This window comes from Lithobates pipiens, unplaced genomic scaffold, assembly GCF_037356315.1.
Source record: "Lithobates pipiens isolate NorthernLeopardFrog02 unplaced genomic scaffold, aLitPip1_a1.2 Scaffold_67, whole genome shotgun sequence".
NCBI classification, from domain to species: Eukaryota; Metazoa; Chordata; class Amphibia; order Anura; family Ranidae; genus Lithobates; species Lithobates pipiens.
In genome coordinates, this window is record NW_027507889.1 from 1,543,476 (window position 1) to 1,571,457 (window position 27,982).

The following is a 27,982-nucleotide window of genomic DNA, read 5'->3' on the forward strand; positions in this document are numbered from 1 at the left end:
GCGATGCGATTGGGCGATGGGATTCGATGTGTTGGGGCGAAGCGATTCGATGTGCTGATGCGATTCGATGTTTTGGGGGTGATGCAATGTGCTTTGGGCAATGCGATGTGCTGGGGAGAAGCAATTCGATGTGCTGGGGCCAATGTGATGTGCTGGGGGCGATTCGATGTGCTGGGGTGATGCAATGTGCTGGGGGTTATGCGATTCGATGTTCTAGGGAGATGCGATTCGATGTGCTGGGGCAATGCGATGTGCTTGGGTGATGCGTTTCGATGCAATGTGGTGGGGCAAAGCGATTTGATGTGCTGATGTGATTCGATGTTTTGGGGGTGATGCAATGTGCTTTGGGCGATTTGATGTGCTGGGGCGATTAGATGTGCTGGGAGATGCAATGTGCTGGGGGAGATGCGATTCGATTTGCTGGGGCAATGCGATTCGATGTGATGATGCAATTCGAAGTGTTGGGGGTGATGCAATGTGCTGGGGTGATGTGATTCAATGTTCTGGGGGAGATGCGATTCGATGTGCTGGGGCGATTCAATGCGATGTGCTTGGGTGATGTGATTCGATGCGATGTGTTGGGGGCAGCGCGATTCGATGTTCTGATGCGATTTGATGTGTTGCGGTGATGCGATGTGCTGGGGGCGATGCGATGTGCTGGGGGCGATTCGATGTGCTGGGGGAGATGCGATGTGCTTGGGCGATGCATTTCGATGCGATATGGTGGGGCGAAGCGATTCGATGTGCTGATGTGATTCGATGTGTTGTAGGTGATGCAATGTGCTTTGGGCATTTCGATGCAATGTGCTGGGGGAGATGCAATGTGATGGGGGAGATGTGATTCGATTTGCTGGGGTGATGAGATGTGCTGGGGCGATGCGATTCGATGTGCTGATGCAATTCGAAGTGTTAGGGGTGATGCAATGTGCTGGGGGTGATGCGATTGGATGTTCTGGGGGAGATGCGATGTGCTTGGGTGTTGCGATTTGATGTTCTGGAAGAGATGCGATTCAATGTGCTGGGGCGATTCAATGCGATGTGCTTGGGTGATGCGATTTGATGCGATCTGTTGGGGGCGACGCGATTCGATGCTCTGATGTGATTTGATGTGTCGGGGGTGATGCAATGTGCTTTGGGCGATGCAATGAGAAGTGTTGGGGGAGATGCGATTCGATGTGCTGGGGGCGTTGTGATGCAATGTGCTGGGGCGATGCGTTTTTTACGGGGAGGGGGAGATGCGATGTGCTGGGGGCGATTCGATGTGCTGGGGGAGATGTGATTCGATGTTCTGGGGAGATGCGATTCGATGTGCTGAGGCGATGCGATGTGCTTGGGCGATGCATTTCGATGCGATATGGTGGGGCGAAACGATTCGATGTGCTGATGCGATTCGATGTGTTGTAGGTGATGCAATGTGCTTTGGGCATTTCGATGCGCTGGGGGTAATGCAATGTGCTGGGGCAGATGCAATGTGATGGGGGAGATGCAATTCGATTTGCTGGGGCGAAGAGATGTGCTGGGGCGATACGATTCGATGTGCTGATGCAATTCGAAGTGTTGGGGGTGATGCAATGTGCTGGGGGTGATGCGATTCGATGTTCTGGGGGAGATGCGATGCGCTTGGGTGTTGCGATTTGATGTTCTGGGAGAGATGCGATTCAATGTGCTGGGGAAATTTAATGAGATGTGCTTGGGTGATGCGATTTGATGCGATCTTTTGGGGGTGATGCGATTCGATGCTCTGATGTGATTTGATGTGTCGGGGGTGATGCAATGTGCTTTGGGCGATGCGATGAGAAGTGTTGGGGGAGATGCGATTCGATGTGCTGGGGGCGTTGTGATGCAATGTGCTGGGGCGATGCGATTTTACGGGGAGGGGGGCGATGCGATGTGCTGGGGGAATATTTTCTTATTTTTAACCCGATTATCTATGTAACATAGAGAAAGTTGTTTGTGCAAATAGTTGTAAATAAGCAGTTTTTTTAAATACTCCCACCATCCCATCTAAGGCCCCATTCACACATGCGGACATTATGTGCGTATTTCATCCATCCGTTTGCGGATGAAGTACGGACATACATGCATTCCTATGGGATAGCGGGTGTCGGCGGATGAACATCCGCAAACACCCGATATCGTCCGCCTCCGCAATTGTCCGATTCTGCAGACGGAGGAAATCCTATTTTTCTATCCGTCTGCAGAGTGGATCGGATGAACACGGACAGACGATCCCTCATAGAGGAGAGCGGAGAGCTGACAGGGCGGTCCATGCACAGTGTACTGGGACCGCCCTGTTATCCTCCGGCTCAGCGGGGACAACAGAGCGATCCCCGCTGAGCAAGCGGATCATCACGGGGCGGATCATTACTGATCCATCCCGTGTGAAAGGGGCCTAACACCAAAACACAAGCACAATTTTTCAAAATTAATATGCACAGTTTGAACTTCATAAAGTCGTCTTCAATACGTCTAGATGCATAAATGAATTGTGTTGCTGAGATTATTATTTTTTTAATTATTTTTTTTTTTTTAAATGAAAAGCTGTACAGAAAAAAGTATCAGCTGAGTGTATATATGTGTGTGTATATATGTACAGAACACAATATATATATAGTGTGTGTGTGTGTGTTTCTTGAATAATATTCCTTGTACATGCAGTATATTTACTGGTTCCTGGAGGGAGGAGGGGTTTGCATAGATATGGGTGGCAACTTCCTCAAACACTGCCGTTGCCATGGAAACCTGACCTGAAACTTATTACACTGCTTGTGCAGCATTGAGCATGTGCGAGATCTGCAAGGCTGAAATCCAGGAAGAAATACAGTCTGGCTTCAGATGCCCACACTTCAGATGGTCACAGTCTGCTGCTAGTTTATAAACTTTCAAAATGCTGTAATAACCTAACAAAACAGACCTTAGTTTACAGACCAACTTTACTGAATACATTAAGCTTGTGTATTATAGGGGTATTTTTATTTAAAAAGTGTAATTTTGGCCGGAGCACCACTTTAACCACTTGCTTACTGGGCACTTAAACCCCCCTCCTGCCCAGACCAATTTTCAGCTTTCAGCGCTGATGCACTTTGAATGACAATTGCGCGGTCATAAAACACCGTACCCAAATGAAATTTTTATCATTTTTTCCCCACAAACAGAGCTTTCTTTTGGTGGTATTTAATTACAGCTGGGAGTTTTATTTTTTGCTAGACAAACAAAAAAAGATGCAAAAAAAAAAAATCACGTTTAATAGTTTGTTATAAAAGATCAGACAAGATCAAGAGCATTTACGGTGATGTGGCTGTAGGCGACCTTGCTGGCCACTCTCAACCCTCTTGACAAACGCCAAGATGGCCACTTCGGCAAATCAGTAGAAAAATATAACAGGTTGTCGACGCTAACAACATATAAAAAAAAGCCTATGGCCCCTGGTATTCCCATGAGGTCTCCCATCCAGACACTAAGCAGGCCCGACCCTGCTTAGCATCTAAGATCAGACGAGATCGTGCGCATTCAGGGTGATATGGCCTTTGGTGATCTTTCTGGCCACTCTCAACCCTCTTGACAAACGCTAAGATGGTCACCTCGGCAAACAAGCAGAAAATTAAAACTTCGTCGACGCCAACAACATATTACAAAAAGCCTACGGCACCTGTTATTCCCAGACGGTTTCCCATCCAGGTACTAATCAGGCCCGACCCTGCTTGGCATCCGAGATCAGACGAGATAAGACAAGATCGAGAGCATTATGGGTGATGTGGCCGTAGGCAATCTTGCTGGCCACTCTCAATCCTCTTGACAAACACCAAGATGGTCACCTCAGCAAACAAGCCGAAAAATAAAACAGGTTGTCGACGCCAACAACATATTGTCAAACAAACTTCCCATTTCATTGGAATACCCGTTCATTAACCTACCTGGGAATCCAATTGCCAGCTGCACTATCCGACTTGTATGCACTAAACTACACCCCGTTATTAAAAGGTATCTCTAATAACTTAACCAAATGGTCCCCAGAAAAATTCTCCTGGTTTGGGAGGTCGGTGATACTGAAAATGAACGTCCTACCCAGAGTTCTATACACCCTTCAGACTATCCCGATTAAACTTCCCCGGACATTCTTTGCACTATATCGAAAAGATGTGTACACAATTCCTGTGGGCCGATCGACACCTTGGACTAAGCTTTCATAGACTGACCGCCCCTAAATTGAAAGGGGGCATTGGCCTCCCGGACATACAGAAATATTACCACGCTTGCCACTTATCACGAATAATCTATTGGAATATTCATTCCAAACAAAAAGCATGGGTTCTTCTTGAAAAATAAAAATAAAACAGGACATTGACGCCAGTAACATATTAGAAAAAAGCCTATGGCACCTGGTTTTCCCAGGCGGTCTCCCATCCAGGTACTAATCAGGCGTGACCCTGCTTAGCATGCGAGATCAGACGAGATCAGGCGCACTAAGGGTGATGTGGCTGTAGGCGATCTTGCTGGCCACTCTCAACCTTCTTGACAAACGCCAAGATGGTCACCTCGGCAAACAAGCAGAAAAATAAAACAGTTCGTCGACGCCAACAACATATTAAAAAAAACCCTACGGCACCTGGTACTCCCAAGCAGTCTCCAACCCAGGTACTAACCAGGCCCGACCCTGCTTATCATCCGAAATCAGACGAGATTGGGCACATTCAGGGTGATGAGGCCTTAGGGGTTCTTCATTACCCCTCTCAACCCTCTTGACCATTGCCAAGATGGTCACCTCGGCAAACAAGCAGAAAAATAAAACAGGTTGTCGACGCCAACAACTTATTAAAAAAAAAAACGACAGCACCTGTTATATTCTGACGGTATCCCATCCAGACCCGACCCGGCTTAGCTTCCGAGATCAAATGAGATCAAGCGCATTCAGGGTGAGAGTGGCCGTAGGCAATTTTGTTGGCCACTCTCACCCCTCTTGACAAACCCCAAGATGGTCACCTCGGCAAATAAGCAAAAAAATAAAACAGGTCGTCGACGCCAACAACATATTATGAAAAGCCTATGGCACCTGGTACTCCCAAGAGGTCTCCCATCCAGACACTAAGCAGGCCCGACCCTGCTTAGCATCTAAGATCAGACGAGATCGTGCGCATTCAGGGTGATATGGCCTTTGGTGATCTTTCTGGCCACTCTCAACCCTCTTGACAAACGCTAAGATGGTCACCTCGGCAAACAAGCAGAAAATTAAAACTTCGTCGACGCCAACAACATATTACAAAAAGCCTACGGCACCTGTTATTCCCAGACGGTTTCCCATCCAGGTACTAATCAGGCCCGACCCTGCTTGGCATCCGAGATCAGACGAGATAAGACAAGATCGAGAGCATTATGGGTGATGTGGCCGTAGGCAATCTTGCTGGCCACTCTCAATCCTCTTGACAAACACCAAGATGGTCACCTCAGCAAACAAGCCGAAAAATAAAACAGGTTGTCGACGCCAACAACATATTGTCAAACAAACTTCCCATTTCATTGGAATACCCGTTCATTAACCTACCTGGGAATCCAATTGCCAGCTGCACTATCCGACTTGTATGCACTAAACTACACCCCGTTATTAAAAGGTATCTCTAATAACTTAACCAAATGGTCCCCAGAAAAATTCTCCTGGTTTGGGAGGTCGGTGATACTGAAAATGAACGTCCTACCCAGAGTTAGCTTCCGAGATCAAATGAGATCAAGCGCATTCAGGGTGAGAGTGGCCGTAGGCAATTTTGTTGGCCACTCTCACCCCTCTTGACAAACCCCAAGATGGTCACCTCGGCAAATAAGCAAAAAAATAAAACAGGTCGTCGACGCCAACAACATATTATGAAAAGCCTATGGCACCTGGTACTCCCAAGCGGTCTCCCACCCAGGTACTAACCAGACCCAACCCTGCTTAGCATCCGAGATCAGACAAGATCGGGTGCATTCAGGGTGATGTGGCCATAGGCAGTCTTGCTGGCCAATCTCAACCCTCTTGACAAATGCCAAGATGGTCACCTCGGCAAACAAGCAGAAAAATAAAACAGGTCGTCGACGCCAACAACATATTTAAAAAAGCCAACGGCACCTGGTATTCCCAGGAGGTCTCCCATCCAGGTACTAACCAGGCCTGACCCTGCTTAGGATCCGAGATCAGATGATATCTAGCGCATTCAGGGTGATGTGGCCTTAGGCGACCTTGCTTGCCACTCTCAACCCTCTTGACAAACGGCAAGATGGTCACCTCGGCAAACAAGCAGAAAAATAAAACACAAATTAAAAAAAGCCTGCGGCACCTGGTATTCCTGGTGCCACCTGGTGATGTGGCACCGGCTCTAGTAGAGCAGCCATTTACTATTTACATTGCCTATGAAATCTGCTCTGTTGGGACCATAGAGCATATGCGCAAGGGGAAATCACTGGCAATGCATTCTACACTGCTCCAAGGTGGGCATACTAATGAGCAGCAAACGGGTAGTTAACAGCATTATATACAAACAATGCTACAGTGGGCTTGGGAGGGGGTCCTGTCTAAATCCTGCTCTAGCAAATGGGCAGCAAGTGATATCTACGTGCATTGTGCCTGAACCCTACTCTGTTTTTGCTTGCTACTGGCTACACTATACATGGACATTAATGAATAGTTTTCATTGAAAACTTTCATATGGTTTAAATTATGGACGTTTAAACCTATTTGTGTGGGAATGGCATGTGTCATACCTTTTCCCCTATGGAGAGAAGACATCTTGACCCAGTCCCTAAAGTCTGAACCAAGAATAGGGCACGTTGATTTTGGCCTGGCCAAAGTTTGTTGGCTGTAGTATGGTGCCCTCATACTCTAACCAAGAAAAGCTAAGAACCATTCCAAGATCAAAACACAGAATTCCCAGGAAGAAAGGATGAACAGTTAGAATAGGATCTGCCATTCGCTTCATAAGCCATAACCAAACATTTGGACTGCCTGCCATGTTGCCCTGGAAGCAGTTGGAAGAGAGACTGAATCAGATCTAGCCCGGCCTTCTCAGAGGAATGAGCACTCTTCCGCCAGTCCAGCACGAACTGAGATTGACCCAGTCCCTCAGCCTTCTACTTCAGAACAACCTAGCAACCAGACTAGAGGCTTAATTATAGCTTACAATTGAAATGTAAGATGGTCTTCCAACAGCTGCCCTTTACTTCCAGAGAGCGGGGGCTCTCTGTAGACTTTCCCAAGAGGGATCAGACTGAAATCCCTGCTCTTTCTTATTCCTAACTCCATCCAGCAATATTTTTGGGTCCACAAAATTCAGTGGGTAAACCCAAGCAATGAGTTCTGATTAAAGCTCATAACTCAGGCAGTTGATTGAGCTATATACTTTTTCATTCCTAACGCAGTCAAGCAATATTTTTGGGTCCAGAAAATTCAGTGATGAACCCAAGCAATGAGTTATGATTAAAGCTCATAACTCTGACACAGCTTTTATAGCATGTTAGACAATTTATTTTATCATCCTTAACCACCTAAGGACCGCCGCATGGCAATGTACGTCGGTGCAATGGCACCGACAGGCACAAGGGCAGCACAGTGGTGTAGTGGTTAGCACTCTCACCTAGCAGTAAGAAGGGTCACTGGTTCAAATCCCTAATCCCAACCCCAACACTACCAGCCTGGAGTTTGCATGTTCTCCCAGTGCCTGCGTGGGTTTCCTCCAGGTAATCTGGTTTCCTCCCACAATCCAAAGACATGCAGGTAGGTTAATTGGCCTCTGTCCAAAATTGGCCCTAGTATATGCATGGGGACCTTGGATTGTGGGCTCCTTGAGGGTAGGGACCAATGTGAGTGTGCAATGTACAGGAATAGGGACAATTGTAGACACTCACACTGGATGGACTGGTGTCATTTTTCAACCTAACTAACTATGAAACTATGAAAGCATGTACATGTACGTGCTCGCCTTCCAGCGGGTGGGGGGTCCAATCGGACCCCCCTCCCGCTGGATGCGGCGGTCCGTTTCGCTTCAGGAGCGATCCAGGATGAGGGGATGGCCGTTGGTTTCTGGCCATCCCCTCTCAATCGCTCCTGGCGAATGAGAAGCTTCTCCCGCTGTGTATAGTAAACACAGGCAGGGTGGAAGTGATGTCATTCTCCTCGGGGCGGTCTTATTGACCAGACTACGAGGAGAACAGTGAAAGTAAGTGTGCACCAACACTACACTGACATGTAGGCACACATAGGCACACAAACCCCCCCTCCCCCTCCCAGTCACAGTGTCACTGATTGCAGTGATCATTTATTTATTGATCACTGCATTTAGTGTCAGCTGTGACAGTAAAAACTGTCAGGGCAGTTAGTGTTAGGCCCCAATAAAGGTTTAACCCCCTGATTGCCCCTAGAGTTAACCCTTTCACCCCCTTTTGCCAGTGTCACTAAGCGATCGTTTTTCTGATCGCTGCATTAGTGTCACTGGTGCCGCTAAGTAGCTAGTTTTTTTTAGGTTCACCGCCAGGTTTTTATAGCGCTAGGTACCCCGATATACTATCCAATAACGGTTTTAACCCCCTGATTGCCCCTAGTTAACCCTTTCACCCCCTTTTACCAGTATCACTAAGCAATAGTTTTTCTGATCGTTGCAGTAGTGTCACTGGTGCCGTCAGGTAGCTAGTTATTTTTTTAGGTTCACCGCCGGGTTTTTATAGCGCTAGGTACCCCGATATACTACCCAATAATGGTTTTAACCCCCTGATTGCCCCTAGTTAACCCTTTCACCCCCTTTTGCCAGTGTCACTAAGCGATCATTTTTCTGATCGCTGCATTAGTGTCACTAGTGTCGCTAGGTAGCTAGTTATTTTTTTAGGTTCACCACCAGGTTTTTATAGCGCTAGGTACCCCGATATACTACCCAATAATGGTTTTAACCCCCTGATTGCCCCTAGTTAACCCTTTCACTAGCGATCATCATATAAGTGTCACTGGTGGCGCTGGTTAGCCAGTTAGTTATTTAGGTTCCCCGTCAGGTTTTTATATAGCGCCAGGGACCCCCATATACTACCTAATAAAGATTTTAACCCCCTGATTGCCCCTAGTTAACCCTTTAACCAGTGATCACCGTATAAGTGTTATGGGTGACTCTGGTTAGTTAGTTTGCTTTTTCTAGCATCAGGGCACCCACCATTTATTACCCAATAAAGGTTTAACCCCCTGATCACCCGGCGGGTGATATCAATTAGGTTTTAGGGTCAGGGTCTGCATCGCTCCAGGCAGCGCTAGGTTAGTGCCAGTACCGCTAACACCTACGCGCAAAGCATAAACCTCCCGTAGTGGTATAGAATCTGAACAGATCAATATCTGACTGTTCAGATCTATACTAGCGTCCCCAGCAGTTTAGGGTTCCAAAAAAACGCATTGTTAGCGGGATCAGCCCAGATACCTGCTAGGACCTGCGTTTTGCCCCTCCGCCCAGCCTACCCAAGTGCAGTATCGATCGATCACTGTCACTTACAAAACACTAAACACATAACTGCAACGTTCGCAGAGTCAGGCCTGATCCCTGCGATTGCTAACAGTTTTTTTTGGTAGCGTTTTACATTTAAATCCGGAAGGCAGTGCTTGGTTTTCAGGGTCCCGTACGTGGCTAGGCTCCCAAAAATTCCCCCAAATGCGGTATCCCCGTACTCGGGAGAAGCAGCAGAATTTATTTTGGGGTGTAATTTCACTTATGCCCATAGCATGTGTGAGCAATATATCATTTAGTGACAACTTTGTGCAAAAAAAAACAATTGTAATATTCCTGCAACTTGTGGCAAAATATAAAATATTTCATGGACTCAACATGCCTTTTTTTTGTTTTTTTGTGCTATTTTGGCATTTTATGACCTTCGAAACTGTGATAGGTAGTGAGGAGTGAAATCAAAAATTTGCACCCTTAGAAATCCTGAAGGCAGTGATTGGATTTCGGGGTGCCGTACGTGGCTAGACTCCCAAAAAGTCCCACATATGTGGTATCCCCATACTCAGGAGAAGCAGCAGAATATATTTTGGGGTGCAATTCCACATATAACTATGGCATGTGTAAGCAATATATCTTTTAGTGACAACTTTTTGTAAACTTTTTTTTTGTGTCAATATTCAATCACTTGGGAGAAAAAAAAATATTCAATGTGCTCAACATGCCCCTCAGCAATTTCCTTGGGGTGTCTACTTTCCAAAATGGGGTCATTTGGGGGGGGGGGGTTGTACTGCCCTGCCATTTTAGCACCTCAAGAAATGAGATAGGCAGTCATAAATTAAAAGCTGTGTAAATTCCAGAAAATTTACTCTAGTTTGTAGACACTATAACTTTTGCGCAAACCAATAAATATACGCTTATTGACATTTTTTTTTACTAAAGACATGTGGCTGAATAAATTTTGCTCTAAATGTATGACTAAAATTGAGTTTATTCGATTTTACTTGTAACAAAAAGTCGAAAATATATTTTTCCTGAAAGACTCCATGGCAGCATACGTGTGGGTAGCCCCGCCTCCACGATTACCCAATAGGACCCAACTCCCATAAATCTTTGCTCCCATCTACTATCAGTGTTCCTTTTTTGTCTTCCCCAGTAGGACCAGATGGTTTCTTTCCTGGAAACAAAACTTCACGACGATCGATTGGCTGATTGACTGAGAATTTTTCCTCCGATAGGCCCTGACTGTTAAGCAGGGTATGGAGTGTATTTGCAGAGTAGCGCTGAAGAGAGGATTCCCTACCGGTCTGTGTCCCGTTGCTATGGGTGACCATTATCTGCTTGGAGGTGCAGTGTGTGTGTCCCAGTCCGTTCGGCCAGGTGATCGTTAGTGGAGTGGTGAGCCTTTTGTCTATCCATGGCAGCAATGTATTTGTGTGTATTTTCTCCTTTTCTGTTTTGTCTAGCGGTCTTCTCTATGCTGTTTGCGGTCGCTTCCGCTTTCCAGCAAACCTCTCTCTCCTAGTTCCATGTTATGCAGGCTTTCTGCGCATGTGCGAACCCGGTGTGAAACCGAGGCTTGGTTCCCGCGCATGCGCGCGAGCGCCTCGCATCTGACGTCGGTAATGACGTCACGGGCGCCACTTTTAAAAGGCTTTTAAAGCTGTCAGAACCCTGGGAATGTTTGCAGTGGTCGCAGCGACTTCCCGGGGCTGACAGTTTGGCTGTTTAAGGTAAGAGCATGCCCCTTAGGCTAGGGAAATGCTTACTCTTAAAAAAAATAATAAAAAAAATGCATTTTTCTTTTTCTTTGGTTTGCAGTACTTCTTTGATCTGTTGGTTTGTTTGGATATGGACGCCTTACTGCCTCCTAGTGGCCAGCCCGCTCATGTTAGGTAGGTTGCTAGCATTTATGGTATTTTAATGGAGAGAGTTTTGCATAGGTAGGATTGACTGTTTCTTTTTCTCTCTCTGTCTGTTTTGTCTTTACAGCCCTTCTGGGTCTGATCCACAGCTTAATACCTCTAGACGCAGTGGATCATCAAGATCACACCGCCATAAATCCTCTACCTTTAGAGGATACGGTATCTTTTAAAGATCCTTTGGAGAGGCGGATCGACTCAGACCTAAAAAGGATATACCTGACTTCTGGAATGGCTTGCAAACCAGTGCTTGCAATGGCAGCGGTATCTAAGGCCATAGAATCCGGGGCTGATTCCGTAGAAGAATTCCTGAGGGGTATTTCTATTGAAACAGCCAAAGACTCCCCTATTCAAGAAATCAGGATGGCATCTGCCTTTTTGGGGGAGGCATCTATTGATGTTATTCGCCTGATATCTCGGGATATGTTAGCAGTGGTCTCAGCACGCCGTGCGTTATGGCTCCGTCCATGGCTGGCGGATCCAGCATCCAAACAGGCCTGGTGCCGTATTCCTTTTGAGGGGACATCTTTGTTTGGTAACAAGCTGGATACTGCCATATCCCGGGCTACAGGTGAGAAATCTGGGTTTCTTCCCCAGGACAGACGTCTTCAAAATCAAAAGCGTCCATTTCCTAGAAGACAAGGCCCTGATCGTGCTAGGGAGGCGCGGAGCTATAGACCTGGTCGAGAATTCTCAAGGTCATGGAGATCCAGGCAGTCTTCTTTCAAAAATACCTCAAAAGGTGGTTCGTCCGGCAAGCAGGATTCAGCGAAATCCTTTAGAAATTGGGCCCGCTCAAACTTGTCAGGTGGGGGCTCATCTTCTCCACTTCAGGCATGTTTGGGCGGCCTCAATTCGAGATTTTTGGACAGTAAAAACAGTTTCCTCAGGTAACAAGTGGTGTTTTATCAGCACCCCAAGGCTAAGATTTATTCCCACAAATCTTCCAGAATCAGAAGAGAAGAAACAAGTCCTATTGACCTACGTGAACTCTTTACTGGATCAAGGCGCAGCCGTTCCTGTTCCAGAAGAAGAACGTGGAGAGGGCATGTATTCCCCTCTGTTTTTGGTTCAAAAGAAAAATGGCACATGGAGGCCGGTAATAGATTTGACCCATCTCAATTCCTTCATTTACAAAGAGAAGTTCAAGATGGAATCTCTGATTACCATCCAGCAGTCAGTGCATCTGGGGGACTGGATGATATCAGTCGACTTGAAGGATGCTTACTTCCATGTACCCGTAGCAAAGGAGTTTCAACAGTACCTCCGCTTTGCGGTAGGCAATCAACATCTTCAATTTACATGTCTTCCCTTTGGGTTAACAACGTCCCCACGGGTCTTCTCCAAAGTTCTTTTGGCAGTTGTGGCCTTTCTCAGAGTCAAATGTGTTCGTCTCCACCACTATCTCGACGACCTACTTCTGCTATCTCAGAACAGAGAGCAGCTCTTGAAGCACAAAGATCTAGTCATCTCCACTCTGCAAGAGTTTGGGTGGCTTCTGAACCTAGAAAAGAATCACCTAGATCCAACTCAGTCTCTCGTTTTTCTAGGAGCACAGTTCAACACGGTGGAAGGTACTATCGCCCTTCCAGAAGAGAAGGTGGGAGTCATACGAGACAGGATTCATGCAGCCCTTGCGTCATCCCATCTCTCGGCTCTCCAGTGTCTGAAGGAGATTGGCACAATGTCAGCCACCATTCCCATGGTAAAGTGGGCCCAGTGGCACATTCGTCCCTTTCAGAAGGGGTTTCTACAACAGTGGGACTTATCCAGCCAGACACAGCGCATATTCCTCACTCCAGCGATGAGGACGTCTCTTCTTTGGTGGCTGCAGGGGAAGAACCTGCGCAACCACCATTCAATGCCAGCAACAGAGGATGGGGTGCTCACTGCCTTTCGGATGTCGCTCAGGGCAGGTGGACATTTCCATCACAAAGAGTCGTCTCCAATGTTCTGGATTTGAGGGCGGCCTTCCAGGCGCTTCGGTCATTCCACCATCTGATAGCGAATGCCTCGGTCATGTTAAGGTTGGACAACACAACCGCAGTGGCTTACGTAAAGAAGCAAGGGGGAACTCGCAGCTGGTCTCTGTTACAGGAGGTGGAGCCAATAATGAATTGGGCTCAGAAGAATTTGTCCAACCTTTCTGCGGTCTACATCCCAGGTGTGCAGAATGTTCAGGCGGACTTCCTATCGCGTGTCGAGTTGGACAACAACAAATGGTCCCTACACAGGGAAGTATTCGATTGGCTCCTGACCTTAGGATTGTCCCTGGAGGTCGACTTGTTCGCTTCCCCGTGCAATCGGAAGCTTCCAAAATATTACTCAAGGTTCAGGGATCCTCAGGCATATGGGATAGATGCCCTCACAGAACATTGGAAGTTTCAGACAGCTTATGCCTTCCCCCCAGTTCCGGTGATCCTACAGTTCCTTCGGAGGCTCAGGATAGAGAAGGTGGAGATTCTTGCAGTGATTCCATTCTGGCCCAACAGGCCTTGGTTCCCTCTACCGCTGCTCCTCAGTTATCAAGAGCCAGTTCCCCTGCATCTCAGGCCAGATTTGCTATCTCAAGGCACAAGGTTACATCCATGCCCATCATGTCTGCACCTCAGGGTATGGTTTTTGAGAGGGAAAGGCTAGAAGCTCTTGGTTGTCCGGAAGAAGCTATTCCAACACTTCTCAATTCCAGACGAGGGAGTACTAACAGGGTATATGAGCGCATATGGTCCAAGTTTTCAGTCCATATGTCCTCCAGAGAAAATTCTTGCAGTTCTCCAACAGTACAAGACATACTAAGCTTTCTCCAAACAGGCCTTGATTTACCTTTAGCTATCAGTTCATTGAGAGTCCAAGTGTCGGCTATTTCAGCCTTTACGGGTATTTCCTGGGCAAACCATGCACTGGTACGACAATTCTTCAAGGGAGCTATCAGGCTCAGACCCCAAAGAAAACCAAGGTTTCCTAAATGGGACCTCCCTTTAGTGCTGGATTTTCTTTCGAACCTTGGAAAGGATCCTACAGAGCCTCTGTCCATAAGGGATCTCACTCTCAAGACCATCTTCTTGGTAGCTATAACCTCAGCCAAGAGAGTTTCTGAGATTAGGAATCTAGGTTCGGAGGAACCTTTTCTGACTTTCTTTCCAGACAGGGCAGTATTGATTCCCATGTTGGGATCGAATCCCAAAGTAACCTCGGTCTTCCATGAGAATCAGGAAATTGTGCTTCCCACTTTCAAAAACTCAGAGAGTCAGGATGTTCATCCTCTGGACGTAGGACACGCGCTAAAGCAATATTTGGAAGTCACAGCTCCTTTTAGGCAAACAAAATTTCTTTTTGTTCTCCCTCATGGCAAGAATAAAGGATTGCGAGCTTCGGCTAGATCTATCTCTACCTGGATCGTTCAGATCATTCAGAGGGCATACAGAGCAAAGGGCTTGGCTCCTCCTGAGGCATTAACGGCTCATTCAACGCCAAGTATTTTAACGTCGTGGGCAGCTTCTCGTCATGTTGCGCCTGAAGTTATTTGCAGAGCGGCCTCTTGGTCCTCCATTAATACCTTTGTTTCTCATTATTGTGTAGAGCCAGCGGCTCTGTCTTCTGTTAATTTTGGTTTTTAAGTTTTGTCGGTTGACAATGCTAAATAAACTTTTGTTCTTTGCTCGACATTTTGCCCACCCGGGTGTGTTTGGCGAGTTATTTCCCACACGTATGCTGCCATGGAGCCTTTCAGGAAAATGAAAAATGTATATCAAATACTTACCGTAATTTTCCTTTCCTGATAGGCTCCATGGCAGCAGGAGTTCCCTCCCAAATGTCTGAAGTAGGCTAGTTACGGAACACTGATTGTAGCCGGGAGCAAAGATTTATGAGAGTTGGGTCCTATTGGGTAATCGTGGAGGCAGGGATACCCACGCGTATGCTGCCATGGAGCCTATCAGGAAAGGAAAATTACGGTAAGTATTTGATATAAATTTTCAATTTTTTCTCGAAAATTTTCGGTCTTTTTCCATTTATATCGCAAAAAATAAAAATCGCAGAGGCAATCAAATACCATCAAAAGAAAGCTCTATTTGTGTGAAGAAAAGGACGCAAATTTTGTTTGGGTACAACATTGCATGACCGCGTAATTACCAGTTAAAGCAGTGCAGTGCGAAATTGTAAAAAGACCTCTGGTCCTTAGGCTGACAATTGGTCCGGGGCTGATGTGGTTAATGAGTTTTATGTAGGTACCCACCATCTGCTAATGCTGCAGGAGCAGAAAAGGGATTCCATCTTGCTTGAAGAGATCATGGCTTGCCATCTTGCTTGAAGAGATCATGGCTTGCCATCTTGCTTGAAGATTTAATGGCTTCCTATCTTGCTTGAAGATTTAATGGCTTCCCATCTTGCTTGAAGTTTTCATGGTTTCCCATCTTGCGTGAAGATATCATGGCTTCCCATCTTGCTTGAAGATTTCATGGCTACAGTGGGCTTGGGAGGGGGGTCCTGTCTAAAGCCTAGCTGCAAGAAATGGGCAGCAAAAAATCTATGTGCATTGCGCCTGAACACTGCTGTTGATTGAGCTACATACTTTTTCATTCCTAACTCAGTCTAGCAATATTTTTGAGTCCACAAAATTGAGTGGTTAACCCAAGCAATGAGTTATGATTAAAGCTCATAACTCTGACACTGCTTCTATAGCATGTTAGAAAATTTATTTTATCATTATCCATGATTTTTATGTAGGTACCCACCATCTGCTAATGCTGCAGAAGCAGAAAAGGGATTCCGTCTTGCTTGGAGTGTGCCTGGCTTCCCATCTTGCTTTGAGAGATCATAGCTTCCCATCTTGCTTGAAGATTTCATGGCTTATCAAACCTTCATGAAAAAGAGAAAATTTACAATGGCATTATGCTTTCTTATCCAGAGATAATGAAATCTGAGGTTTGGGTTAAAAATACACAATCGAATCCATGGCACGATATAATTTTGTTTTTACTGTTAACCTAAAATGCTTACTTCATGGTTAAACCTGGCTTAATAATGAGGTTGAATATAGACAGGCACAGGGAGAACATGCAAACTGCAGACAGGTAGGATTATGGTTGGGATTTGAACCAGCAACCCTTCTTACTGCTAGATGAGAGTGCTAACCACTACACCACTGTGCTGCCCAAACCACTGTGCTTCAATATCTCCAGGTCACTTAACCCCTGAATCTCTAAAGCTGGCCATGCACATGTCAGTTTTTTTCATTCAGCTAGTGGGTTAAATTTAAAAAACAACACCTGACTGGATTCCTCCATCCACACACTCAATGTGGGTGCTGGAATCCTCTCCACTGTATTATTGAATTCTGACAGCAGGAAGGCTACCTTTCTGTCAAAATATACAGATCATCTCTCCAGCCTACAGCCCTGATTGATTGGGAATATCCTGACTTCTGTTCAACCACAGTGGCCACACATGGATCCAAATTCATCTTTAGTTACTCTAAGGCTTGCCATACATGGAAGTTTTTTTTAAAGTTGGCTGATCAAAAAAAAAAAAAAAAAACAACTGAACCGATTATCACATTGACACAAGTGGGGTCGATAGAGAAATCCTTCTTTCTGGGTTATTGTATTCTGACAAAAGGGGAGATGACCCCACTGTCAAAATAAACTAATCAGCACTTATTGAAAGTAAAACCTTCCAACAAGCCGGTTTGAGAGAAGTCGATTAGAGAAAAGTTTCATGACTAAGGGATGTGCCTATTTTGTGAGGCTCCCCAAAAAAAACAACCTATACCTTTGTCTTAAATAACTTATGATTGACCAGACGACACATTCTCTTTGGAGTCGAATGGCCATAGCAGCCTTTTTCTTATCAGCATATGAAAATACAAAATTCTTAGATACAACATAACTTAATGCATATAAATACATTTTACAACAAACATTATAACCAAATATATATATCCGTATTACACATTCAGGGTGATATGGCCATAGGTAATCTTGCTGGCCACTCTCAACCCTCTTGACAAATGCCAAGATGGTCACCTCGACAAACAAGCAGAAAATAAAACAGGTCGTCGACACCAACAACATATTAAAAAAAGCCTACGGCACCTGGTATTCCCAGGCTGTCTCCCATCCAGGTACTAACCAGGCCTGACCCTGCTTAGAATCCGAGATCAGATGATATCTAGCGCATTCAGGGTGATGTGGCCTTAGGCGATCTTGCTTGCCACTCTCAACCCTCTTGACAAACGCTAAGATGGTCACCTCGGTATTCCCAGGTGGTCTCCGATCCAGGCCCGACCCTGCTTAGCATCCGAGATCAGGAACATTCAGGGTGATGTGGCCAAAGTCGATCTTGCTGGCCTCTCTCAACCCTCTTGACAAACACCAAGATGGTCACCTCGGCAAACAAGCAGAAAAATAAAACAGCTAATCGACGCCAACAACATATTAAAAAAAAGCCTACGGCACCTGGAATTCCCAGGCGGTCTCCCATCCAGGTACTAACCAGATCCAATCCTGCTTAGCTTCTGAGATCAGACAAGAACGGACGCATTCAGGGTGATGTGGCTGTAGGTGAACTTGTTGGCCACTCTCAATCCTCTTGACAAATGCCAAGATAGTCACCTTGGCAAACAAGCAGAAAAATAAAACAGGTCGTCGACGCCAACAACATATTAAAAAAATGCCTGTGGCACCTGTTATTCCCAGGCGGCCTCCCATCCAGGTATAACCAGGCCCATCCCTGCTTAGCATCCGAGATCAGACGAGATCAGGCGCATTGAGTGTGATGTGGCTGTAGGTGTTCTTGCCGGCCACTCTCAACCCTCTTGACAAACGCCAAGATGGTCAGCTCGGCAAACAAGCAGAAAAATAAAACAGGTCTTCGACAACAACATATTAAAAAACGCCTACAGCACCTGGTATTCCCAGGCGGTGTCCCATCCAGGTACTATCCAGGCCGACCCTGCTTATTATCCAAGATCAGACGAGATCGGACGCATTCAGGGTGATGTGGCAGTAGGCGATCTTCCTTACCACTCTCAACCCTCTTGACAAAGGCCAAGATGGTCACCTCGGCAAACAAGCAGAAAAATAAAACAGGTCGTCGACGCCAACAACATATTTTTAAAAAGCCTACGGCACCAGGTACTCCCAAGCAGTCTCCCATCCAGGTACTAAACAGGCCCAACCCTGCTTAACATCCGAAATCAGAGGAGATCAAGCACGTTCAGGGTGAAGTGGCTGTAGGCGATCTAGCTGGCCACTCTCAACCCTCTTGACAAACGCCAAGATGGTCACCTCGGCAAACAAGCAGAAAAAAAACAGGTCGTCGACGCCAACAACATATTGAAATAAAGCCTACGGCACCTGGTATTCCCAGAAGGTCTCCCATCCAGATACTAACCAGGCCCAAACCTGCTTAGCATCTGAGATCAGAGGAGATCGAGCGCATTCAGGGTGATGTGGCTGTAAGTGTTTTTGCTGGCCACTCTCACCCCTCTTGACAAACCCTAAGATGGTCACCTCGGCAAACAAGTAAAAAATAAAACAGGTCGTCGACGCCAACAACATATTATAAAAAGCCTACGGCACCTGGTACTCCCAAGCGGTCTCCCACCCAGGTACTAACCAGACCCAACCCTACTTGGCATCCGAGATCAGACAAGATCGGGCGCATTCAGGGTGATGTGGCCATAGGCAATCTTGCTGGCCAATCTCAACCCTCTTGACAAATGCCAAGATGGTCACCTCGGCAAACAAGCAGAAAAATAAAACAGGTCGTCTACGCCAACAACATATTAAAAAAAGCCTACGGCACCTGGTATTCCCAGGAGGTCTCCCATCCAGGTACTAACCAGGCCCAAACCTGCTTAGCATCCGAGATCAGACGAGATCGGGAACATTCAGGGTAATGTGGCCGTAAGAGGTGTTGCTGTCCACTCTTAACACTCTTGACAAATGCCAAGATGGTCACCTCGGCAAACAAGCAGTAAAATAAAACAGGTCGTCGATGCCAACAACATATTAAAAAAAGCCTACGGTACCTGATATTCCCAGGCGGTCTACCATTCAGTTACTAACCAGGCCCGACCCTGATTAGCATCCGAAATCAGATGATAGCTGGCGCATTCAGGGTGATATGACCATAGCCAATTTTGCTTGCCACTCTCAACCCTCTAGACAAAAGCCAAGATGGTCACCTCGGCAAACAAGCAGAAAAATAAAACAGATCGTCGATGCCAACAACATATTAAAAAAAGCCTACAGCACCTGGTAGTCCCGAGCAGTCTCCCATCCAGTTACTAACAAGGCCCGACCCTGCCTAACATCTGAAATCAGGCGCATTCAGGGTGATGTGGCCGTAGGTGATCTTGCTGGCTGCTCTCAACCCTCTTGACAAATGCCAAGATGGTTATCTTGGCAAACAAGCAATAAATTAAAACAGGTCGTCAGTGCCAAGAACATATTAAAAAAAAGCCTATGGCACTTGGTATTCCCATGCGGTCTCCCATCCAGGTACTAACCAGGTCCGACCCTGCTTAGCATCCGAGATCAAACAAGATCGAGCGCATTCAGGGAGATGTGGCCGTAGGCGACCTTGCAGGCCAATCTCAACCCTCCTGACAAACGCCAAGATGGTCACCTTGGCAAACAAGCAGAAAAATAAAACAGGACGCCAACAACATATTAAAAAAAGCCTATGGCACCTGGTGTTCCCAGGCGGTCTATCATCCAGGTCCGACCCTGCTTAGCATCCGAGCTCAAACAAGCTTGAGTGCATTCAGGGTGATGTGGCCATATGCGATCTTGGTGGCCACTCTCAACCCTCTTGACAAACGCCAAGATGGGCACCTCGGCAAACAAGCAGAAAAATTAAACAGGACGTCGACGACAGCAACATATTTAAAAAAGCCTACTACACCTGGTACTCCCAAGCGATCTCCCATCTAGGTACTAAACAGGACTGTCCCTGCTTATCATCTGAAATCAGATGTGATTGGGCACATTCAGGGTGATATGGCTGTAGGGCATCTTGCTGGCCACTCTCAACCCTCTTGACAAATGCCAAGAAGGTCACCTCGACAAAGAAGCAGAAAAATAAAACAGGTTGTCGATGCCAACAACATATTAAAAAAACCTACAGCACCTGTTACTCCCGAGCAGTCTCCCATCCAGTTACTAACAAGGCCCGACCCTGCCTAACATCTGAAATCAGGCGCATTCAGGGTGATGTGGCCGTAGGCGATCTTGCTGGCCGCTCTCAACTCTCTTGACAAACGCCAAGATGGTTATCTTGGCAAACAAGCAATAAATTAAAACAGGTCGTCAATGCCAACAACATATTAAAAAAAAGCCTATGGCACTTGGTATTCCCATGTGGTCTCCCATCCAGGTACTAACCAGGTCCGACCCTGCTTAGCATCCGAGATCAAACAAGATCGAGCGCATTCAGGGAGATGTGGCCGTAGGCGATCTTGCAGGCCACTCTCAACCCTCCTGACAAACGCCAAGATGGTCACCTTGGCAAACAAGCAGAAAAATAAAACAGGACGCCAACAACATATAAAAAAAAAGCCTATGGCACCTGGTGTTCCCAGGCGGTCTCCCATCCAGGTACGACCCTGCTTAGCATCCGAGATTAAACAAGCTATAGTGCATTCAGGGTGATGTGGCCATATGCGATCTTGGTGGCCACTCTCAACCCTCTTGACAGACGCCAAGATGGGCACCTCTGCAAACAAGCAGAAAAATTAAACAGGACGTCGACGACAGCAACATATTTAAAAAAGCCTACTACACCTGGTACTCCCAAGCGGTCTCCCATCCAGGTACTAACCAGGACCGTCCCTGCTTATCATCTGAAATCAGATGTGATTGGGCGCATTCAGGGTGATATGGCCGTAGGGTATCTTTCTGGCTACTCTCAACCCTCTTGACAAACGCCAAGATGGTCACCTCGACAAACAAGCAGAAAAATGAAACAGGTCATCGACGCCAACAACATATAAAAAAAAGCCGACGGCACCTGGTACTCCCAAGCAGTCTCCAACCCAGGTACTAACCAGGCCCGACCCTGCTTATCATCCGAAATCAGACGAGATTGGGCGCATTCAGGGTGATGAGGCCTTAAGGGTTCTTCATTACCTCTCTCAACCCTCTTGACAAATGCCAAGATGGTCTACCCAGGCGGTCCACCTTCCAGATAATAACCAGGCCGGACCCTGCTTAGCATCCGAGATCAGATGAGATCGGGTGCATTCAGGGTGATGCAGCAGTAGGCATTCTTGCTGGCCACCCTCAAGCCTCTTGACAAACGCCAAGATGGTCACCTCGGCAAACAAGCAGAAAAATAAAACAAATCGTCGACGCCAACAACATATTAAGAAAAAAGCCTACGGCACCTGGTATTCCAAGGCGGTCTTACAAGAATGGACCAGAGGGGTGAAAAGTGACTGGATTTCATGTTTAAAAAGCCAAGAAACTGCATAGCTAACTGCCATTTCCTGAAACCAGAAGTGACCTCCTCCACACCCAAATTTTTTTTTAATATGTTGTTGGCGTCCTGTTTTATTTTTCTGCTTGTTTTCCGAGGTGACCACCTTGGCGTTTGTCAAGAGGGTTGAGAGTGGCCAGCAAGATGGCCTACGGCCATATCACCCTGAATGCGCCCCATCTCATCTGATTTCAGATGATAAGCAGGGTCGGTCCTGGTTAGTACCTGGATGGGAGAACGCTTGGGAGTACCAGATGCCGTGGGCTTTTTTAAATATGTTGTTGTCATCGATGTCCTGTTTAATTTTTCTGCTTGTTTGCCGAGGTGCCCATCTTGTCAAGAGGGTTGAGAGTGGCCTCCAAGATCGCATCACCCTGAATGCACTCAAGCTCGTTTGATCTCGGATGCTAAGCAGCGTCGGGCCTGCTTAGTACCTGAATGAGAGACCGCCTGGGAACACCAGGTGCCATAGGCTTTTTTTTAATATGTTGTTGGCGTCGACGACCTGTTTTATTTTTCTGCTTGTTTGCCGAGGGGACCATATTGGCATTTGTCAAGAGAGTTGAGAGTGGCCAGCAAGATCGCCTACAACCACGTCACCCTGAAAGTGCTCGATCTCATCTGATCTCGGATGCTAAGCAGCGTCAGGCCTGGTTAACACCTGGATGGGAGACCAGCTGGGAATACCAGGTGCCATAGGCTTTTTTTAATATGTTGTTGGCGTCGACGTCCTGTTTAATTTTTCTGCTTGTTTGCCGAGGTGCCCATCTTGGCGTTTGTCAAGAGGGTTGAGAGTGGCCACCAAGATCGCATACGGCAACATCACCCTCAATGCGCCTGATTTCAGATGTTAGGCAGCGTCAGGCCTGGTTAGTAACTGGATGGGAGACCGCTCGGGAGTACCAGGTGCTGTAGGCTTTTTTTAATATGTTGTTGGCAACAACGAACTGTTTTATTTTTCTGCTTGTTTGCCGAGGTGACCATCTTGGTCTTTGTCAAGAGGATTGAGAGTAGTAAGGAAGATCGCTTATGGCCTCATCACCCTGAATGCGTCCGATCTCGTCTGATCTCAGATGCTAAGCAGGGTCGGGCCTGGTTAGTACCTGGATGGGAGACCTCCTGGGAATACCAGGTGCCGTCGGCTTTTTTAACATGTTGTTGGCGTCGACGACCTGTTTTATTTTTCTGCTTGTTTGCCATGGTGACCATCTTGGCATTTGTTAAGAGGGTTGAGATTGGCCAGCAAGATAGCCTATGGCCACATCACCCTGAATGAGCCCGATCTTGTCTGATCTTGGATGCTAAGCGGGGACGGGCCTGGTTAGTACCCAGATGGGACACCGTCAGGCAATAACAGGTGCTGTAGGCTTTTTTTTAAATATGTTGTTGACATCGACGACTTGTTTTTTTTTCTGCTTGTTTGCCGAGGTGACCATCTTGGCCTTTGTCAAGAGGATTGAGAGTAGTAAGGAAGGTCACTTATGGCCTCATCACCCTGAATGCGTCCGTTCTTGTCTGATTTCGGATGCTAAGCAGGGTCGGGCCTGGTTAATACCTGGATGGGAGACCGCCTGGGAATACCAGGTGCCGTAGGCTTTTTTTTAATATGTTGTTGGCGTCGACGACCTGTTTTTTTTTTCTGCTTGTTTGCCGAGGTGACCATCTTGGCATTTGTCAAGAGGGTTGAGAGTGGCCAGCAAGATTGCCTACGGCTTCATCACCCTGAATGCGCCCGATCTCATCTGATCTCAGATGCTAAGCAGGGTCGGGCCTGGTTAGTAGCTGGATGTGAGACCGCCTGGGAATACCAGTTGCCGTAGGCGTCTTTCTAATATGTTGCTGGCGTCGAGGACATGTTTTATTTTTCTGCTTGTTTGCCGAGGTGACCATCTTGGCGTTTGTCAAGAGGGTTGAGAGTGGCGAGCAAAATTGCCTATAGTCATATCACCCTGAATGCGCCAGCTATCATCTGAACTCGGATGCTAAGCAGGGTCAGGCCTGGTCAGTAACTGAATAGGAGACCGCCTGGGAATATCAGGTGCCGTAGGCTTTTTTTTTAATATGTTGTTGGCATCGACGACCTGTTTTATTTTACTGCTTGTTTGCCAAGGTGACCATCTTGGAGTTTATCAAGAGGGTTGAGAGTGGCAAACAAGATCGCCTAATGCCACATCACCCTGAATGCGCCAGATATCGTTTGATCTCAGATGCTAAGCAGGGTCGGGCCTGGTTAGTCCCTGGATGGGAGACCTTTGGAAATACCAGGTGCCTTAGGCTTTTTTTTAATATGTTGATGGCGTCGACGACCTGTTTTATCTTATTGCTTGTTTGCCGAGGTGACCATCTTGGCATTTGTCAAGAGGGTTGAGATTGGCGAGCAAGATAGCCTATGGCCACATCACCCTGAATGCACTCAAGCTCGTTTGATCTCGGATGCTAAGCAGGGTGGATGAAATACGCACATAATGTCCGCATGTGTGAATGGGGCCTTAGATGGGATGGTGGGAGTATTAAAAAAAAACTGCTTATTTACAACTATTTGCACAAACAACTTTCTCTATGTTACATAGATAATCGGGTTAAAAATAAGAAAATATTCCCCCAGCACATCGATCCCCCTCCCCGTAAAATCGCATCGCCCCAGCACATTGCATCACAACGCCCCAGCACATCGAATCGCATCTCCCCCAACACTTCTCATCGCATCGCCCAAAGCACATTGCATCACCCCCGACACATCAAATCGCATCAGAACATCGAATCGCGTCGCCCCCAACAGATCGCATCAAATCGCATCACCCAAGCACATCGCATTGAATCGCCCCAGCACATTGAATCGCATCTCTCCCAGAACATCAAATCGCAAAACACCCAAGCGCATCACATCTCCCCCAGAACATCGAATCGCATCACCCCCAGCACATTGCATCACCCCCCAACACTTCGAATTGCATCAGCACATCGAATCGCATCGCCCCAGCACATCTCATCTCCCCAGCAAATCGAATCGCATCTCCCCCATCACATTGCATCTCCCCCAGCACATTGCATAACCCCCAGCGCATCGAAATGCCCAAAGCACATTGCATCACCTACAACACATCGAATCGCATCAGCACATCGAATCGCTTTGCCCCACCATATCGCATCGAAATGCATCGCTCAAGCACATCGCATCGCCTCAGCACATCGAACCGCATCTCCCCAGAACATCGAATCGCATCTCCCCCAGCACATCGAATCGCCCCCAGCACATCGCATCGCCCAAAGCACATTGCATCACCCCAACACATCAAATCGCATTAGAACATCGAATCGCGCCGCCCCCAACACATCTCATCGAATCACATAACCCAAGCACATCGCATTGAATCGCCCCAGCACATCAAATTTCATCTCCCCAGAACATCGAATCACATCACCCCAGCACATTGTATCACCCCCAACACATCGAATCGCATCGCCCCAGCAAATCGAAACGCATCTCCCCCAGCACATTGCATCTCCCAGCACATCGAATCGCCCCAGCACATCGAATCGCCCAAAGCACATTGCATCACCCCCAAAACATCGAATCACATCGCACATCAAATCGGTTTGCCCCACCACATAGCATCAAAACGCATTGCCCAAGCACATCGCATCGCCTCAGCACATCAAACCGCATCTCCCCAGAACATCGAATCGCATCTCCCCCAGCACATCGAATCGCCCCCAGCACATCGCATCGCCCAAAGCACATTGCATTACCCTAACACATCAAATCGCATCAGAAGATAGAATCGCGCCGCCCCAACACATCGCATCGAATCACATCACCCAAGCACATCGCATTGAATCGCCCCAGCACATCAAATTGCATCTCCCCAGAACATCGAATCACATCACCCCAGCACATTGTATCACCCCCAACACTTCGAATTGCATCATCACATCGAATCGCATCGCCCCAGCAAATCGAAACGCATCTCCCCCAGCACATTGCATCTCCCAGCACATCGAATCGCCTCAGCACATTGAATCGCCCAAAGCACATTGCATCACCCCCAAAACATCGAATCACATCAGCACATCAAATCGGTTTGCCCCACCACATAGCATCAAAACGCATTGCCCAAGCACATCGCATCGCCCCAGCACATCAAATCGCATCACCCATCGCTTCGAATCGCATCACCCAAGCACATCGCATTGAATCGCCCCAGCACATCGAATGGCATCTCCCCCAGAACATCGAATCGCATCACCCCAGCACATTGCATCACCCCCAACACTTCGAATTGCATCAGCACATCGAATCGCATAGCCCCAGCACATCTCATCGCCCCCAGCACATCACATCTCCCCAGCAAATCGAATCGCATCTCCCCCAGCACATTGCATCTCCCCCAGCACATCGAATCACCCCAGCGCATCAATTCGCCCAAAGCACATTGCATCACCCCCAACACATCGAATCACATCAGCACATCGAATCGCTTTGCCCCACCACATCGCATCGAAACGCATCACCCAAGCACATTGCATCGCCCCAGCACATCGAATCGCATCTGCCCAGAACATCGAATCGCATAACCCCCAGCACATTGCATCACCCCAGCACATCGAATCGCCCCCAGAACATCACATTGGCCCCAGCACAACGAATCGCATCTCTCCAGCACATCGCATCGCCCAAAGCACATTGCATCACCCCCAAAACATCGAATCGCATCAGCACATCGAATCGCTTCGCCCCAACACATCGAATCCCATCGCCCAATCGCATTGCATCTCCCCAGAACATCGACTCTCCCCAAAACACATTGCATCACCCGCAACACATCAAATCGCATCGCCCACAGCACATCACATCGAATCACATCGCCCCAGCACATCGCATCGCCCCCAGCATATCACATCACATTGCCCCCAGCACATAGAATCGCATCTCCCCCAGCACAACGCATCGCCCAAAGCACATTGCATCGCCCAAAGCACATTGCATGACCCCCAACACATCGAATCGCATCAGCACATCGAATCGCTTCACCCCAACACCTTTGAATCCCATCGCCCAAACGCAGAACATCGAATCGCCCCCAGCACATCACATCGAATCGCATCACCCCAGCACATCGCATCGCCCCCCAGCACATGGCATCACATCGAATTGCATCTCCCCCAGCACATCGAATCGCATCTCCCCAGCACATCGAATCACATCTCCCCATGACATCGAATCACCCCCAGCGCATCGCATCTCCCAAAGTACATTGCATCACCCGCAACACATCGAATCGCATCGCCCTCAGCACATCAAATCGAATCGCATCGCCCCAGCACATCACATTGCTCCCAGCACATAGAATCGCATCTCCCCCAGCACATCGAATCGCATCACCCCCAGCACACGAATTGCATCTCCCCCAGCACATCGAATCACATCTCCCAGCACATCGAATCACCCCCAGCACATCGCAACGCCCAAAGCACATTGCATCACCCCCAACACATCGAATTGCATCAGCACATCGAACCGCTTCACCCCAACACCTAGAATCCCATCGCCCAATCGCATCACATATCCCCAGAACATCGAATCGCCCCCAGCACATCACATCGCATCGCCCCAGCACATCGCAGCACATCGCATCACATCGAATCGCATCAGCACATCGAAACGCTTCACCCCAACACATCGAATCCTATCGCCCAATCACATCTCCCCAGAACATCGAATCGCCCCAAAGCCCATTGCATCACCCACAACACCTTACATCAGTGTCCCACTTTATAGCAGAGTATCGCCCCCTTGCATCAGAGTGTGGCAGAGTGCCCCCTTCCACATACACTATATTGTCAAAAGTATTGGGACACTTGCCTTTATACACGAACACACACAAACTTTAATGGAATATCAGTCTTTGTCCATAGAGTTCAATATTTAGTTGCCACACTCTTTGCAGTTGTAACAGCTTCAACTATTCTGGGAAGGCCGTCTACAAGGTTTAGGAGTTTGTTTAGGGGAATATTTGACCATTCTTCCAATAGTACATTTGTGAGGTCAGGCACTGATGTTGGACGAGAAAGGCCCATCTCGCAGCCTTCACTCTATTTCACCCCAAAGGTGTTCTATTGGGTTGAGGTCAGGACTCTGCATTC

General features: G+C 47.4%; 1 non-coding gene and 23 pseudogenes across 1 annotated transcript; 6 read left to right on the top strand and 18 right to left on the bottom strand.

Annotated features, from left to right (window-relative positions):
• Positions 1-3,413: 3,413 nt before the first annotated feature.
• LOC143959223 (5S ribosomal RNA) lies at positions 3,414-3,532 on the bottom strand (annotated as a pseudogene).
• Positions 3,533-3,637: 105 nt separating this feature from the next.
• On the bottom strand, positions 3,638-3,766 carry LOC143959153 (5S ribosomal RNA; annotated as a pseudogene).
• A 601-nt stretch (positions 3,767-4,367) lies between these two features.
• Positions 4,368-4,486, bottom strand: LOC143959163 (5S ribosomal RNA; annotated as a pseudogene).
• A 108-nt stretch (positions 4,487-4,594) lies between these two features.
• Positions 4,595-4,713, bottom strand: LOC143959174 (5S ribosomal RNA; annotated as a pseudogene).
• Positions 4,714-5,038: 325 nt separating this feature from the next.
• Positions 5,039-5,157, bottom strand: LOC143959203 (5S ribosomal RNA; annotated as a pseudogene).
• Positions 5,158-5,262: 105 nt separating this feature from the next.
• On the bottom strand, positions 5,263-5,391 carry LOC143959154 (5S ribosomal RNA; annotated as a pseudogene).
• Positions 5,392-5,859: 468 nt separating this feature from the next.
• LOC143959127 (5S ribosomal RNA) lies at positions 5,860-5,978 on the bottom strand. Its single transcript, XR_013270190.1, has one exon. It is a non-coding gene; the product is annotated as a 5S ribosomal RNA (ribosomal RNA).
• A 107-nt stretch (positions 5,979-6,085) lies between these two features.
• LOC143959173 (5S ribosomal RNA) lies at positions 6,086-6,204 on the bottom strand (annotated as a pseudogene).
• An 11,232-nt stretch (positions 6,205-17,436) lies between these two features.
• LOC143959201 (5S ribosomal RNA) lies at positions 17,437-17,555 on the bottom strand (annotated as a pseudogene).
• A 244-nt stretch (positions 17,556-17,799) lies between these two features.
• LOC143959171 (5S ribosomal RNA) lies at positions 17,800-17,918 on the bottom strand (annotated as a pseudogene).
• A 330-nt stretch (positions 17,919-18,248) lies between these two features.
• LOC143959172 (5S ribosomal RNA) lies at positions 18,249-18,366 on the bottom strand (annotated as a pseudogene).
• A 108-nt stretch (positions 18,367-18,474) lies between these two features.
• On the bottom strand, positions 18,475-18,593 carry LOC143959136 (5S ribosomal RNA; annotated as a pseudogene).
• Positions 18,594-18,699: 106 nt separating this feature from the next.
• Positions 18,700-18,818, bottom strand: LOC143959260 (5S ribosomal RNA; annotated as a pseudogene).
• A 106-nt stretch (positions 18,819-18,924) lies between these two features.
• On the bottom strand, positions 18,925-19,043 carry LOC143959228 (5S ribosomal RNA; annotated as a pseudogene).
• Positions 19,044-19,150: 107 nt separating this feature from the next.
• On the bottom strand, positions 19,151-19,269 carry LOC143959238 (5S ribosomal RNA; annotated as a pseudogene).
• Positions 19,270-19,819: 550 nt separating this feature from the next.
• Positions 19,820-19,938, bottom strand: LOC143959235 (5S ribosomal RNA; annotated as a pseudogene).
• A 758-nt stretch (positions 19,939-20,696) lies between these two features.
• Positions 20,697-20,815, bottom strand: LOC143959233 (5S ribosomal RNA; annotated as a pseudogene).
• A 317-nt stretch (positions 20,816-21,132) lies between these two features.
• Positions 21,133-21,251, bottom strand: LOC143959182 (5S ribosomal RNA; annotated as a pseudogene).
• Positions 21,252-21,985: 734 nt separating this feature from the next.
• Positions 21,986-22,104, top strand: LOC143959196 (5S ribosomal RNA; annotated as a pseudogene).
• Positions 22,105-22,863: 759 nt separating this feature from the next.
• LOC143959229 (5S ribosomal RNA) lies at positions 22,864-22,982 on the top strand (annotated as a pseudogene).
• A 106-nt stretch (positions 22,983-23,088) lies between these two features.
• LOC143959210 (5S ribosomal RNA) lies at positions 23,089-23,207 on the top strand (annotated as a pseudogene).
• Positions 23,208-23,315: 108 nt separating this feature from the next.
• Positions 23,316-23,434, top strand: LOC143959164 (5S ribosomal RNA; annotated as a pseudogene).
• Positions 23,435-23,542: 108 nt separating this feature from the next.
• Positions 23,543-23,661, top strand: LOC143959249 (5S ribosomal RNA; annotated as a pseudogene).
• A 336-nt stretch (positions 23,662-23,997) lies between these two features.
• On the top strand, positions 23,998-24,115 carry LOC143959213 (5S ribosomal RNA; annotated as a pseudogene).
• Positions 24,116-27,982: the final 3,867 nt, after the last annotated feature.